The sequence below is a fragment of the Microcaecilia unicolor genome, chromosome 9 (genome assembly GCF_901765095.1).
Source record: "Microcaecilia unicolor chromosome 9, aMicUni1.1, whole genome shotgun sequence".
Classification (NCBI taxonomy): Eukaryota; Metazoa; Chordata; class Amphibia; order Gymnophiona; family Siphonopidae; genus Microcaecilia; species Microcaecilia unicolor.
The window spans coordinates 142,361,298-142,376,527 of NC_044039.1; the positions used below are offsets into that span (position 1 = coordinate 142,361,298).

The 15,230-nt window shown below is 45.3% G+C and overlaps 1 protein-coding gene across 7 annotated transcripts in view; it reads left to right on the forward strand.

Moving 5' to 3' along the window:
• The first annotated feature begins 6,929 nt into the window (after positions 1–6,929).
• The window catches only part of RPAP1 (RNA polymerase II associated protein 1), a 118,782-nt gene continuing 110,481 nt past the window's right edge, over positions 6,930–15,230 (forward strand). For 4 of the 7 annotated variants that reach the window (XR_003943311.1, XM_030214099.1, XM_030214103.1 and 1 more), the window contains exon 1: positions 8,115–8,212. The gene's annotated coding sequence lies outside the window, so the exon portion shown is untranslated. Of the gene's footprint in view, positions 7,003–8,114; positions 8,221–8,296; positions 8,318–15,230 lie in introns of those variants that run through there. The other 3 variants (XM_030214101.1, XM_030214100.1, XM_030214102.1) reach the window with 3 other exon arrangements.

Consider the following 15,230-nt stretch of genomic DNA (forward strand, 5'->3'; position numbering starts at 1 on the left):
TTCTTAGAAACAGGTAATCAATTCAGAGATGAATAGTGTTCATGCATGCAGCCCCACCTTCCCACATCGTCAGCCTTCCAGCTGTTTGAGAACCCTACTGCTGAGTCAAGTCAGAGATGAAGCATGTGGTCCCCACCATTCCCAATCCACAACATCTTTGCAGCCACAAACATTGTTTCCCAGCTACCCTCTTTCAGGAGGGAAAAGGAAGGGTGACAATTTATCTCGTTCCTTATAGAGAAAAGAGATAGCTAAGTATAAACATCATGTCAATGAAGCAAAAAAAAAAAAAACCCACATACCTTATTTTAGTCAAGAGATTAAGAACGCAGGTAATTCATCAAAACTTCTTTCAAATTTTTGAAAAGTTAACTAATACTGCATCAGTATTTATGGCTTCTAGGTTTTTGCAGCCTGATGTAAATGTTTTAGCAATACCCTTTCAGGAAGTTAATAATATTAGGCGGTCATTCCTCCATACTAATTTAAAAATGAATAGCAATGTGTATCAAACTATGATGATTAATGAACAAGATTCTGTGAGTATTATACCAGTAGATAGAAACTGGGAGAATTTTGAAAGGGTGACTACTGTGTCAGTTCACAAATTACTTCTAAGATTGTCTAAGAAGGGCTTTGCTTTAGATACTTGTCCTTCTTATTTGCTCTGTGATGTTCCAGGCTCAAATTCTTCTATGGTTGACAGAATTTATGAATAAGTTATTGACAGAAGGCTGATACCAAAAATCTTTAAGTGAAATTATTTAAACTCCTTTATTAAAGTCTCCAAATGGTGGCATGTCAAAGGTTGAAAATGACTGGCCAGTGGCTGGCATTCTGTGGCTGGCCAAACTTTTGGAGTTTTTGGTTTATGAGCAAGTTCAAAGATTTTTGGAGACTTTGAACATATTTCATAAAATGCAGCACAGGTTCAGGAAAGGTCACAGTACTGAGACTTTGCTTTTGGTTCTTACTACTAAAATAAGACATGTTCTTAGAAAGGGTGGGGAGGCTTTTTTGCTGCAGTTTCATTTGTCAGTGGCGTTTGACACCATGGCTCATTCTATACTACTTGTCAAAATGAATGAATTGGGTATTTATGGAAAAGTGCTTGAATGGTTTAAACAGTTTTTGGGTAACCAAACTTATAGTGTGAAGGGGAGAGGTGGCAGATCTCTAAGTTGGAGTCCCATAGGGGTCACCGTTTTTGCCGTCTCTTTAATGTGTTAAGTTCTTTGGGTAACCTTTTATTGGGTAATGACGTCACTTAACTATCTTAATATGCAGATGATATTGGGGGTAGCTCTTCCTATCTGGAAGGAGACAACTGACTCTTCTTTGATTGAAAATTGGGCAGTAAGTCACTGTTTTTGAAATTGAATACATAAAAGACAAAAGTTTTATGGTTTGGAGAGATAACCAATTTGCCAAGTAACGCAATAATTTTGCCACAAATGAAATACTAAAGATAGAGGATCATTCCAGGGTGCTGGGCATCATTTTAGACTCAACTTTGTTTTTCAAAAAAACAGACTGACACCCTAAGCAGGAGATTTTTGTTTTTAGACTTTAATAGCTTTGAGTCATACAATCTATTTTGGCAGAATATTTTAGATTGGTGGCTCTAGCTGTCTTGTTGCCCCAAACAGATTATTGTAACTCTCTATATATGTGCATTTCAGTTAAACAAGACAGTTGATGCTAATGCAGAATACAGCTATTAGATTAATTAGTAAGACTCAGTGATTTGATAGTGCTTCTAATATATATAGTACTTTATATATTTGTATCTACTACTCCTTTATTAATTTTGTTCTCTTGAATATATTAACCGCTTTGAATTTGGATTATTGCGGTATAGAAGATCTTGATAGAATAGAAAGGAGAGATTTGACCGGTGCAGGAAAAAAAATACTTTTTAGGCTTTAAAGGACACACATGCAAAAGAACTAGTGGAAAGTGTTAAATTTTAAAACAAACCTACTGGTTTTACAATCGTTTCCCCTCCCCTTTCCCCCATGCAGCCAGCAAGCTCTCATACACAGAGACCAGCAGAGTGCCTGCTTTTAACTCAACTCTCACTCTTCTTCAAATCATGCTGGTTTTAAACTGTGTCAGTCTGTTCTTGTCTGTATGAGGTCAAACAGGCTGACATGTGGTCCACTCCCTATTCTTCATCATCCCCCCCCCCTTTGTGTAGCCAGGCAAAAAAACAACAACCCTGTTTTTAGAGATCAGAGCCTCACAGAGCTGTATGTGTATAGCCAGCCTGCTTTTCAGCAACAGCTGAGATAAGACCAAATTAAGATCGCATGGAGGAGTCTGAAGGGGGAGCAGTCCTTTCAGGAAATGACAAACTGTAGGATGAGACGAAAAAGTCTTCCTCTGCTGGTCTTTCTGGTAGAAAGAAACTGCTGAGAGATGTGTATTTGAGGCCTGAGTCTGACAGATGCAATAAAAAGTTGAGTAATGCTTGCATGGAGATGCATAAGGGATTAAAATGATTTGAAGCACACCAGATAGTAAACTGTTTCCACTTTGAAGACTATGGTTTCCTAGTGGAGAGTTTACGAGCCCCTGAATGTTCTGTATTTGCGGAAGAAAGGTTACAGGGGCAGGAAGCCTCCATGCTGTGAGAGCTAATCTGCTGTCACAGTTGTGACCGTGCCCTTATGTTCAGACCTACTGTTTCTCTGTATCTAGCTCTATGACCTCTCCAATCTGCCTCTTTCCCTGTTGTTGTTCTTCCTGTAAGCTAAGCCTCGCTTTGGTCTCCCTGCTTCTGCTTCATTTCCTGTTGTTGTTCTTCCTGTTAGTCAAACTCGCTTTGGTCTCCCTGCTTCATTTCCTAGTTGTGACATCATCAGCAAGCACTTTATAAGCACCTGGGAACTATCATGTGGGGGCCTTTGCAAGAGGTCTCTTAATCTTGTGTTACCAGTTTAGATCATATCCATGCTTGGCTTTGTTCCTGAGTGTTTTACTCCTGAATGACTCTGCTGTGTTTCAATGCTTTCATTTGTTTCTGTGAATTTGCTTTTGAATCTTGTTTCCTGAAAGCCTGACTGTAGAGCCACACCCTGCCCTTGGTGTCTGTATCTGTTTGATTCTACCCTTTTAGTCTAGCCCTGCTTTTGACTCTTGCTATAGTTAAGCTCTGTATTTAAGCCAACCTCTGTGTTTAGCCAAGCTCGGTTTCTATATTCCCTGTTCTGTTTCTTGTCTGTTTATTCTGAGTCTGTAGAAGCCAGCATCATACCCGATTAGTTCACTGCTATCCAGCTGTGGGTGCTGGTAAGCACATTGCTTGTTTGCTTGTCTTCCCTTAGTCTGCTTAATCCTTTCCCTGCCATGTTTGCTTCCTGGCTCTTGAGTCTGTTTCTGCCAAGTTCTGTTCTTGTGTGTGTTTGAGCCAGGTTCTGCTCCTGTTCTATGTTTGAGTTAGTTCTGTCCCAGTTCCCTGCTAAGCCAAGTCCCTTTCAGTACCCTGTTCCAGCCAAGCCAAGCCCGTTCCAGAATCCTGTTCCAGCCAAGCTTGTTTGAGAATCCTGTTCCAGCCAAGCCTGTTTGAGAATCCTGAATCCTGTTTCTGCCTTGTGTATTGTCTTGCTTCTGTTATTCTGTTGCCTAGCGCCTGCCCTGTCTTGCCTGTCTAGTTGTGCTTTGTCTCTTTGTCTAGTCCTGTCCGGATCCAGTTCTTGCATTGTCTTGCCCTTTTCTGGACCCAGTTTTAATCTACTTCCGTGTGTTGCCTTGTCTTGCATTTCTGGGTCCCAGTCCCAGTTTTAATCCAGTTCCGAGTTTTGCCTTGTCCTATCTGGGTTCCAGTTCTGGCCCCTTTGCCTTCTTTTCCTTGCCTCGTCTGGATCCGGTCCTTGTTTAGTCCATTGTGTTTAGTTACCTCTGTACTGCCTGTGTTGAGTCTGTTAGTTTATCCTAGTCCAGTCTGTTCTGATTCCTACCTGTGCCAGCCTAGGTGATTTATCTGCCAAAGCTCCGGCTTTGGTCCAAGGGCTCACCATTCCTGACAGTTGTGACATCTGCTGACACTGGGATATAAAAGTCGACCATCTTGTTGTGAAAGAAGGTGGGGATGAGAACCCAGATGTAGAGGTTTGTCTACTGCCAGTTTGTGGAGCCAGGGGTTACCAGGCCTGGTGCGACCAATTTGGAGCAACTAGGATGAGATTTGTCGTATCTTGTATTGCTTTTTGAATTGTTTTTGAGATTGGAGGGAATATGTAGAAAAGAATAGCTGTCCACAGGATTGTGAATGCATCATTGGACAGTGTGTGTTGCGATAGAATCCTGGAGCAGAAGAGGATTGTTGCTGTCAGTCGTGAAGAGATCTATAAAAGTTACCCCAGGTATGAAACATTTTCTGTATTGCTATGAGAGAGAGACCATTCATGATAATGGACCCTGCTGAGTTTGTCAGCTGTGTTCTGAAATGAGTCATGAGTCGTTGGAGAGTACTGAAGATGCAGCAAGTCTCAAGGCAGAGTGGATTCTGTGCCTCCCTGTTTGTTGAGGTCAAACATTGCTACCTTGGTTGCCTGTATGAAGAAGGATAGTTTTCCCTGTGAGAAGCTGTTAGAAGGCTTTGATTGCATAGAAGACTGCACAAAATTCCAGGACATTGATGTGAAGCATTTGTCCTGTAATAGACCAAGTTCCTTGAGTGGAATAGTTTGGTAGATGAGCTCCCCAACTTATGGGAGAGGCATCTGTTGTAAGTATGATACTGGGAGGAGGAGGTTTGAATGGAGCTCCTCGAGAGAGATTGGGTGGGTGAGGCAACTAAGGAAGAACCATTTTGAGCTGCAGGGAGAGGATAATTTTGTGTCAGAAGTTCAGTCTGAACTGATCTCACCTTTTGAGGCACAATTGAATGGGTCTCATCTTCAAACATGCGACAGTGATAACCGCTGTTGTTGCTGTTATGTGGCCTAAAGACAAAGAAGCGTTCTCACTGTACACATTCGTATTGGCAGGAGTTGTGGAGCTAGCTGATGAACTGCCTGAGCACGGGCAGAAGGTAAAAATGCTCAAGATTGTGGTGAGTCTGACTACTCCAATGAACTGAATAGTTTGAGAAGGAAAGAGGACTGATTTGTCTTCATTGAGTGTGAATCCCAATCGTTGAAGAGTAGAAATGGTTAGATCGAGATGTAACAGATCCGTTTTGGAGCTTCCAGCAAAAAGCCAGTTGTCCAAGTAAGGAAAGTCAAATGCTACATTCTTTCTGAGAAAAGCTGCTACCACTGCCAGGTATTTGGTGAACACCCTGGGCGTGGACAAAAGCCTGAATAGCAGGACCTTGTACTAGAAATGCTGGTTATCGAAAGTAAAGTGTAGGTACTTCCAGTGACTGCGATGTATTGGGACATGAATGTAAGTGTCCTTGAGATCCAAAGTCACAAGCCAAGCATTTGGAGGAATTGGTAGTATTGACTGCATTCAAAATTTCTCATTTTTCAGAAAGAGATTCAAGTCCCTGAGACTGAGAATGCGACGGATGCCACCTGACTTTCTGGGTATTAGAAAATATTAGGAGTAAAAACATTCATGGATTATTGTTGCCAGTGCTTCTTGTAACATTGTAACCCACATTGAACTATTTTTTTTTGGTACTTGCCAGCTAGAAGATGTGTGTAACATAACATATCATAACATAACCATCCCTGGGTCTCGGGTGATCAATATAATAAAGTACTCCCTTTGCTCCTGTCCTTGCTGGTTCTAGCCTCAAAATGGCTGCTGGGACCTCCTGCGGCAGCCTTGCAAGACTGCCGTGGGAAGTTTCAGCAGCTATTTCTACTGGAACTGGCTGTGCCCAGGAACAGGGATGCTCCTGCACCCACTACCTGTCAATAAGAAGGCAGGCCTATGAGGGGTTGCCTGGGGGGTGGGGTGTGTGGATGGGTTCATTTTCAGTTTCTGTAGATACAGAGCAATCAATTTCGCTCACAGATTTGGTTTTGGCAGAAACTGAAGATCCGGGTTTTGGTCAGATTCTTCCTGCTAAACTAGGGCACCTGTTAACACATCCATGGAGTTCTTCTCTCATCAAGGTGGGAGGAACATTCGTTAAAGATTCAAATAACTTTATTGGCCTAACATATATAACATGGAAAATAATTTTACAACAGAATACTAATTAAAAAAAATGTTAACCCACATTTCTATTTTATAAAGACAAGTTATGTATTTAACTGCCTTTATACAAGTCTCCCAGCAGTACACAAACCCTCTCACACAAAGTTACATATGATTTAAGGATAACTTAACATGCTTATTTTATTTTATAAAACAAAACAAACAGGTGTACACCAGCGCCATCCAAACACAGATCTTGGGAACTCTTACAGGCATGTCTTTTAGAAGTACACATGCTCCTGTTAGTACATATCATTTACAGTTTCAAAGGCAGTAAGGGAACATACAGTGCACGTACAGTTCATACATGCGTGTGTAAACGTAGTTACAATTGAAGAACTCTAGAGACACTTTGCAGGCTTGTGATACCTTTACTGAACACACGCAAGGCCTACTGGTCTGGACGGGAAGGGCGCTCTCTCCTTCGAGACTTCCACGGACAGGTCCTGTGCCCTTCCCTCCAGGCAACTCTCGGATAAATACAACGTGGGGCCTGAGGGATTTCCTCCTGGACCCCCCTCCCGATGACCCTCTCGACCCCCCCCCCCCCCGCCGTCACCTACCTTCGGTTTTGCTGGCGGGGGCACCAGCAAAACCGAAGGTATGCGACGGCGAGGGAGGGTTCACGGGGGGGGGGGGGGGTCGAGAGGGCAGGAGGTTGTGAAAAGTGGCGGCGGGTTGGCAATGGGGGGGTCAGCAATGGCGGGGGGGGGGCTAAAATGTGCCTCCTCACCTTGGGCTCTGAACCCCCCTCCCACCGAAGTCTGGCTACCCCCTCATACAACAAGGTCGAAGCTGAACTGATATATCAATATCTCCAACTGCAGTGAGAGGAAAAGCCAGGTACTAAATATGAGGAGTTGCCTGGGGGTGTGGACAGGTTCATTTATTTTCGGTTTCTGCACAAACAGAGCAATCAATTTCGCTCACCGCTGCTGCTTTTAACTCCTAACCCTTATTCACTTGTTCAGTACCAGTGGCGTAGCTACGTGGGGCCTGAGGGGGCCGGGGCCCCCGCAGATTCACCCCAGGACCCCCCTCCCGGCGAACCCGCCCCCGCCTACCTTTACTTTTGCTGGCGGGGGATCCCACTCCCCGCCAGCCGACGTCTTCTCAGTCCTTCCTGCTCTTCAATTTGTTTGCTGACGTCCTGCACGTAATTGTACGTGCAGGACGTCAGACTCAGAGAACAGTGTTCTCTGAGTCTGACGTCTTGCACGTACAATTACGTGCAGGACGTCAGCAAACAAATTGAAGAGCGGGAAGCGACTAAGAAGAAGACGTCGGCTGGCGGGGAATGGGATCCCCCGCCAGCAAAAGTAAAGGTAGGCTGCAGCGGCGGCGGGGTCGCGGTGGGAGGGGGGCGGCAATTTCGGCGGTGGGGGGGCGGCGCCGGGGGAGGGCTAAAATGTGCCCCCTCCCCCCGGGCTCTGGACCCCTCACCCACGGAAGGCTGGCTACGCCCCTGTTCAGTACCCTTATTTTATCCTCATCTTAATAATCCCCTATCTCTTATTTGTCCTGTTTGTCTGTCTTAATTAGGGTTACTATATGGCTCCAGAAAAAGGAGGGCGGATTGAGCCAGCCGGGTTTTACTTCCATTGCTTTCAATGGCAAAAGCTCTGTCAAGCAGGGACTGTCTCTTCATATTCAAGTGAACAGCGCTGCGTACGTCTAGTAGCGCTATAAGTAGTAGTAAATAACTTCCCCTCCCGATCTCGAGCCCATGCCTCCGGTCTACCGTCTCTCCACCCTCTCTGAAAGCAGCGAATTCATACAGATTGCCCATAAGTAAGCAACCTCACCCCCCTTCTGATGCAACGTGTTTTCAAGAAGCTCCAACCTCCTTGTCTTGATTAAACCTCCTTGCGTCTTTCCCTGACTGTGCTGCTGCGTGCTGCCTACTACCTCCCGGAAACAGGAAGTCATGTTAGAAGAGAGGGCGGGACCGCGGGAGTTCGGGACGCTCACAGGAGAGGGGGATAGCTCTGAGCCGGGCCGGCCGTAGACAACCTATTTGAATTGCTGCAACTACTGGGGACCTTAAAGACAGGTTTGATGGTAGGATGGGGGAGGCGGTGTTAGGCATGAGGAAGAGATGCTGGACCGCGGGAGAGGGGTTCTTGGCGCGTGAGGGCAGTCAAACGTGTGTTACTTGGTATATCTGGCAGTACAACATCTACTTATTCAGGGGAGGGGGGTGGGGATACAGCAGTAGAGTGGCAGATAAGTTGGTCGGGCAAGGTTCAGATGGCTCACTCCTTTTTGATACCTAATAGGGTAGAAATAAGGTCTAGAATTTCGAGTTCAGGCTGCTGCAGGGGAGCTGGACTAAGCCAAAGTGTATTTTTTTTTTATTTTGTATTTTGGCTTGTTTATCCCGTTGTCAGAGAGCATGAGAGTTAGTAACATGAGAATAGCCATACTGGGGCAGACTGATGGTCCATCTAACCCAGTATCCTGCTTCCTGCAGTTTCAGATCACAACTCTTTTTTTCAGTACTTCCTTAGCTGTGCTTAGTTGTCTGTGGCCCTTTTTGTTGTTTCAGGTGAGGAAGAGGCCATCCATGTTCAGAATACCTGAGCTGATTTCTTTCCCCTTGGAAACTATACATACATTTTGAATTAGATAAGGAACTTAGAGGCAAATTACAGAGGTGCGCTGAAAAATGATTATGCGCGCGCCCAAAACACGTGTCTACACTACCGCAGACCATTTTTCAGTGCGCCTCTGTAAAAGGGCCCCATAGCATTCAAATAAATTTGTAATGAGGCCATTTAGTATTCCATTGCAATGCACAGAAGGAAATGGTGGCTTTTTTTTCACGAGATCCAGGGTAGTGCCATATTTTATATTGTTATTTGAATATGTTTACTGCTGTAATTGTCTTTTGCTTATGTTTGATTTATTCATACTGTACACCACCTTGAGTGAATGCCTTCAAAAAGGTAAATAAATCCTAATAAAAAAATAAGTGTAGAAGGGTTGGTTGAGAGGATTTCATGCCCTTTTTCTGTTTTAAAATGCCTCGTCTTTCTGCAGAGAGAGCAGTATTTGCAACTTTAAAACACAGAGTGGTAATGGTGATGATTTACATGTGTCCAAACAAAAATAAAAGTGCTAGCTCACATCTGTGGCTGTTGGTTTGCACATAAATATTAGTCTTGCAAAAATTACATGTGTAAGAAATGTGTATGATGCTAATATTTATGTGCAGAACAGCTGCAGATGTGTGCTGGTACTTTCATCTTCTTCAGACATGTGCACAACAGGCTACACTTACCTTTATCTTTACATGTCTGAATTCCCCAATTAGTGCACAAGTTCTGTGTTTATAAAATTTGCATAGAATTGACTTTCTGCATGGCACAGTTTTAAGTTCCTAGTAGAAGCTGCACACTCGGCCATCCATCTAACGTGGCTTTCTCTATCGACCCCTTAGAAGCATAAGAATAGTTATGCAGGGTCAGACCAGTGGTCCATCTAGCTCAGTATTCTGTTTCCATCAGTTGCTCAAAAAACAACAAGGGAGATGATCTGCAAACTCCTATATCGAAATAAAAAGAGCAGATCAGTAATAGGTACACACAAACTTTTTATTCGTTGAGTACTGAACTTAGTGTATCGCCCGACACAGGCTGTGTTTTGCCCAAGAGGGCTGCATCAGGTGCTATATTGTAGGCATGACTGGCAAAAGTACAAAATGGTGTGTGTGCTATTCCTCAGCAATAAAATGATAGGAGATAATTGTCAACAGCTCCATAGATCTTGAGATGTGTTTATGCACGCTGCTGTTGTTCTGGAAGACTGACTACAGAACTTAATTTTATCATTGGAATAGCGTTTGTGCTGTTTTTTTCACTATGGTGCCATTGACATTTGTCTCCTAACATTTTGTATTTTTGCCAGTCAAGCCCACAGTATAGCCCCTGACGCAGCCCTTTTGGGCGAAACACAACCTGTATCGGGGAAAAACAGCTGCAGGGGAAGGCCATGTGGCAGAACGAAGAAGTGCAGCGCTGGAGGATGATCTCTTCTGCTGGCGGGACCTTGGGATCCCTGCCAGCCAAGGTAGTAGTGATCGGGGGGGGGGGGGGGGGCAGCGGCAGCCTTTCCCTGGGCCTGGCTCAATCTCTTGGCGGCTCTGAGCCTGCCCCTGAGGTATGGGTCACCTCCTGACTCCCATGATCTTTGGGCTTCCTCCTGCCTGCCATGTCACTTAAACCGACTGTAGGATTTCTTCTTGTCTACCAGTTCATCCTCCGAACTGGATACTGCCAGACACCAACATGGCCTATTTTCCCACATTGGTAACATACTGGCTCAACCTTTTCTCTCCTTCCTGGGGTCCTGTCTTCCCCAGACACCCCTCCAGGCATATGCATAGTCCCACCAGTCTCTTGACAGTCCTCTCCAAGTCCCAGAACCTGGATAATGGTGTCCATCTGTGCCATGTCCATTCCTTCTGCATGTGACAAGCTCTGGCTCCTTTGGCCTCTGGACTTTTGTCTTCGGTCTGGGCTGTCTCCACCTTCCCATAGCTCTGACGTCCTCCTCGACCGCCTAATGGGGTGCAGCCTGTAAAACGAGAAAAATCCAAATGCGGACTGTCTGTTTCCTCGGTCCTACACTTGTGCTGCTACCTAGAACTCGTACCAGAACTCCCACAACAACAAGCCTTTCTGCAATTTTATAGGAACTGTGGCTTCTCAATCTACTGGATCCTCTCTTGCCTCCCCCCTAGGTACCCTTCACCTGGGTAGGCGAGTAATGCGCCTTTATCAGCGTTGGACCCCTCGACGGGCTTCAGGAATCTCCAGGACACCACCACCTGGCTCAGTCTACTCGTCTGGTCTGGTCCGGAACTCCTCTGACTTGCCTCTTGGGCTTGACAGTTCCCACTCCTGACACCAATTGTGTGATGAGCCCCTCGTAGCCTTGGGCCCACTCCTTATAATCTCCTCTCTCCCTGGAGACTCTTTCAGTACGCTGACGGCTTTTTCTTCCCGTTGAGGCTTTACTATGAGTTCTTGGATTCTCCTTGGTACTACTACTACTACTTATCATTTCTATAGCGCTACTAGACGTACACAGCGCTGTACATTTGAACATGAAGAGACAATCCCTGCTCGACAGAGCTTACAATCTAATTAGGACAGACAAACAAGAAATAAGGGAATATTAAAGTGAGGATGATAAAATAAGGGTTCTGAGCAAGTGAATAAGGGTTAGGAGTTAAAAGCAGCATCAAAAAGGTGGGCTTTTAGCTTAGATTTGAAGACGGCCAGAGATGGAGCTTGACGTGCCGGCGGCTCAGGAAGCCTGTTCCAGGCATATGGTGCAGCAAGATAAAAGGAACGGAGTCTGGCGTTAGCAGTGGAGGAGAATGGTGTAGATAAGAGAGATTTACCCAGTGAACAGAGTTCCCGGGGAGGAATGTAGGGAGAGATGAGAGTGGAGAGGTACTGAGGAGCTGCAGAGTGAATGCACTTATAGGTCAATAAGAGGAGTTTGAACTGTATGTGGAAACGGATAGGAAGCCAGTGAAGTGACTTGAGTAGAGGGCTAATAGGAGCATAACGACACTGGCGGAATATTAGTCATGCAGCAGAATTTTGAACAGATTGAAGAGGAGAGAGATGGCTAAGTGGGAGACCTGTGAGAAGCAAGTTGCAATAGTCTAAGCAACAGGTGATAGGAGTGTGGATGAGGGTTCTGGTAGTGTGCTCAGAAAGGAAAGGGCAAATTTTGGCGATATTATAGAGAAAGAAACGACAGGTTTTAGCAGTCTGCTGAATATGTGCACAGAAGGAGCGGAAAGAGTCGAAGATGACCCCAAGGTTATGACCTGATGAGACAGGAAGGATGAGAGTGTTATCCACAGAAATAGAGAATGGGGGAGGAGAGGTTGGTTTAGGGAGAAAGATAAGAATCTCAGTCTTAGTCATGCTTAGTTTCAGATGGCGCTGAGACATCCAGGCAGCAATGTCAGACAGGCAGGCTGATACTTTGGCCTGGATTTCGGCTGAGATTTCTGGTGTGGAGAGGTAGATCTGGGAGTCATCAGTGTAAAGATGATACTGAAAACCATGGGATCAGATCGGAGTACCAAGGGAAGAAGTATAGATGGAAAAAAAAAGAGGTCCCAGGACAGATCCCTGAGGTACACCAACTGACAGTGGGATAGAAGTAGAGTAGGATCCACTAGAGTATACACTAAAGGTACGCTGGGAGAGATAAGAAGAAAACCAGGAAAGAACAGAGCCCTGAAATCCAAGTGAGGATAGCGTATCAAGGAGTAGGCTGTGATCAACAGTGTCAAAAGCAGCAGATAGATCGAGAAGGATGAGGATAGAATAGAGACCTTTGGATCTGGCCAGGAACAGATCATTGGAGACTTTAGCAAGCGCTGTTTCAGTTGAATGAAGGGGGCGAAAGCCAGGTTGAAGTGGATTAAGAATAGCTTGAGATGAAAGAAAGTCAAGGCAATGGCGGTGAACAGCACGTTCAAGTATCTTGGATAGGAAAGGGAGGAGGGAGATGGGGCGATAGTTGGAAGGACAGGTAGGGTCCAATGAAGGTTTTTAAGGAGTGGTGTGACTACGGCATGTTTGATGGCATCAGGAATAGTCCCAGTGGAAAGTGAAAGATTGAGGATATGACAGATAAAAGGGATGACAGTAGGAGAGATAGTGTTAAGTAGATGGGTGGGAATAGGATCAGAGGAACAGGTAGGTAGTTTCGAGGAGGAAAGAAGATGTGTAGTTTCCTCTTCAGTGATTTCAGAAAAGGAAGAAAAGGAGGCAGGGGTTGGAGGGTTGAGAGAATGGATTAAGGGAAGGAGAGGTGGAGGTGACCTGGTTGAGAATTCAAGTTTAATCTTGTGAACCTTTATCATGAAAGTACTTAGCCAGAGTCTGGGGGGAAAGTGAAGGGGGAGTTGGAGGTGAAGGCACTTTGAGGAGAGAGTTCAGGGTGGCAGAGACGTCGAGGGTTTGAGCCAAGAGAATTTGTCAACTGGATGTAATAGTCCTGTTTAGCAAGTAAAAGAGCAGACTAGAAGGAGGTCAGCAAGAATTTGAAATGTATGAAGTCAGCATGGGCACGGGATTTCAGCCAAAGGCGTTCGGCAGAGCGGGCACAGGAATGTAGGTAGCGGATTCTAGAGGTCAGCCAAAGCTGGGGTTTGATACGTTTTACAGAACGGGGAATGGGAGGAGCGAGAGTATCCAGAGCAGAGGAGAGAATAGTATTATAGGAAGAGACAGCTTCATTGAAAGACTTGGATAACATAGTGGTAGAGAAGAGATTTGAAACAGTAGAGGACAGAGTAGAAGGGTCAATAACCTGAAGATTCTTAAACGTATTGGTTAAGTTTGGACAGGACTGGGGAGGAGGGTGTTTAAGTGTGAACGTTATCAGAGAGAGAGGTCTAGACTGTGGCCAGTTCACTTGTCAGCACATTTCCCCCAGGATACCCTTATGTGTTGAGGGCCCCTTGTGGCTTCTGTCCTGTATCACAAGCTCACCACCAGGGCTCACAAGAGCTATACCTGTAAGGAAGGCTCAGAGCAAACTCCTCTATAGTGCTGTAGTCTCTGTCTCAACATTTGAGTTTCTCTTTATAGGGTAACTGCTCCCGTTCTTAACCCCCTCCTTTCGAGGTTCCCTGGGTAACAGGTTGCAGTTCCCATATACTTGTGCCACAACCTCCGGGCACCTTTTCTGGAGAACACAATGCTTTCCTATCAGGGTCCACTAGAATATGCAAATTAACCACCTCTTATGCAAATTACATTTCCTTTCACATTCTTTACTCATGTAAGCAGGGAATTCTTCTTTCAGCAAACAGTTCCTCAAATCGTTTGACATCTGAGCCCACTTAATATGGAACCTGGGTCTCAGTTTAGAACAGCCTCCTCCCCTGGACAGGGCTTTCAACTCTCACTTTAACTTTACAGTCCTGTCCTCCACCCCATGGCTGTTAGTCCAGTTCTTAAACTGAAGGACCCAGTGTTGCCCCACACTGGGATCCGCCCAATATCGTTGTAATATTCCTATAGCATAACTTTAAGGTAAGTACCTTTGCTTTGAATGTCTTTTCTTACTCTGGGTCGTGGCTTCTTGCCTCAAGCCTCTCAAAGCCTTCTGTGGAGTTCCTTCTCTCTGGTTACCAGTCCAGCCTCCTTAGGGGTCCTTGCCCCGGGATTCCCAGCCTGTCCAACTAGCCTCCTGGGTCACCTCCAAAACTCCTTCCTTCGTGCTTCAGGCTCCTTCCGTTCTGTCCCCATTTCCTCTCTCCCAGCTCCTCCTTGAGGTGCTCTTTATATAGGGCTGCTAATAGCCCAGCACACCCCTTCTGGGCCCCTCCTCCTGGTTCCAAAAGGGTCCAGTACCTTCTCAAGGGCACTTTTTCTTAAAGGGGAATCCTTTGCTATGGGTCCTCCCCGCTCCTGTGTTCCAGGCCTTGGCTGGATCTCTCTCTACTAATACTACTAATAGCATTTATATAGCGCTACCAGACGCACGCAGCGCTGTACATTTGACATAGTGACCCTTTCTAGCATTTCACTGGTATCCTCCTTGGAGCTCTCTCTAGTGACCAGTTCCTAGCACTTTAAAGGGTTTTCACTGAGAGCAATCCCCTATGTCCTGTGTATATATAATGTAACACTTCATACCATATGTAATAAGTTTATATTGTTGGGCAGACAGGATGGACCGTATCTTCTGCCATCTACTATGTTACTATCTAGATGTAGAACAGAGCACTGAAGAGTGGGCTAAGGTAAGGAGGTTAAATATACTTTACCTTTACTAAAAGTGTACACCATGTTTAGAAAACTGGAAAAAACAGAACACATCCTATATAATAATTTTTCACCTCCAATGTTCCATCGCTGTCTGGCTGCCTGGGTTCGTAACATCTCATGACGTCAACCAGCCTCCAGTGTTCCATTCCCCCTCACTGCCCCACCCTTGCGTCAAAATGTAACGACGTCAGAGGGCGGAACAGTGAGAGGGAAGGGAACGCTGTAGGCGAGCTGACGTCAGGATGTTACCAATGGAAG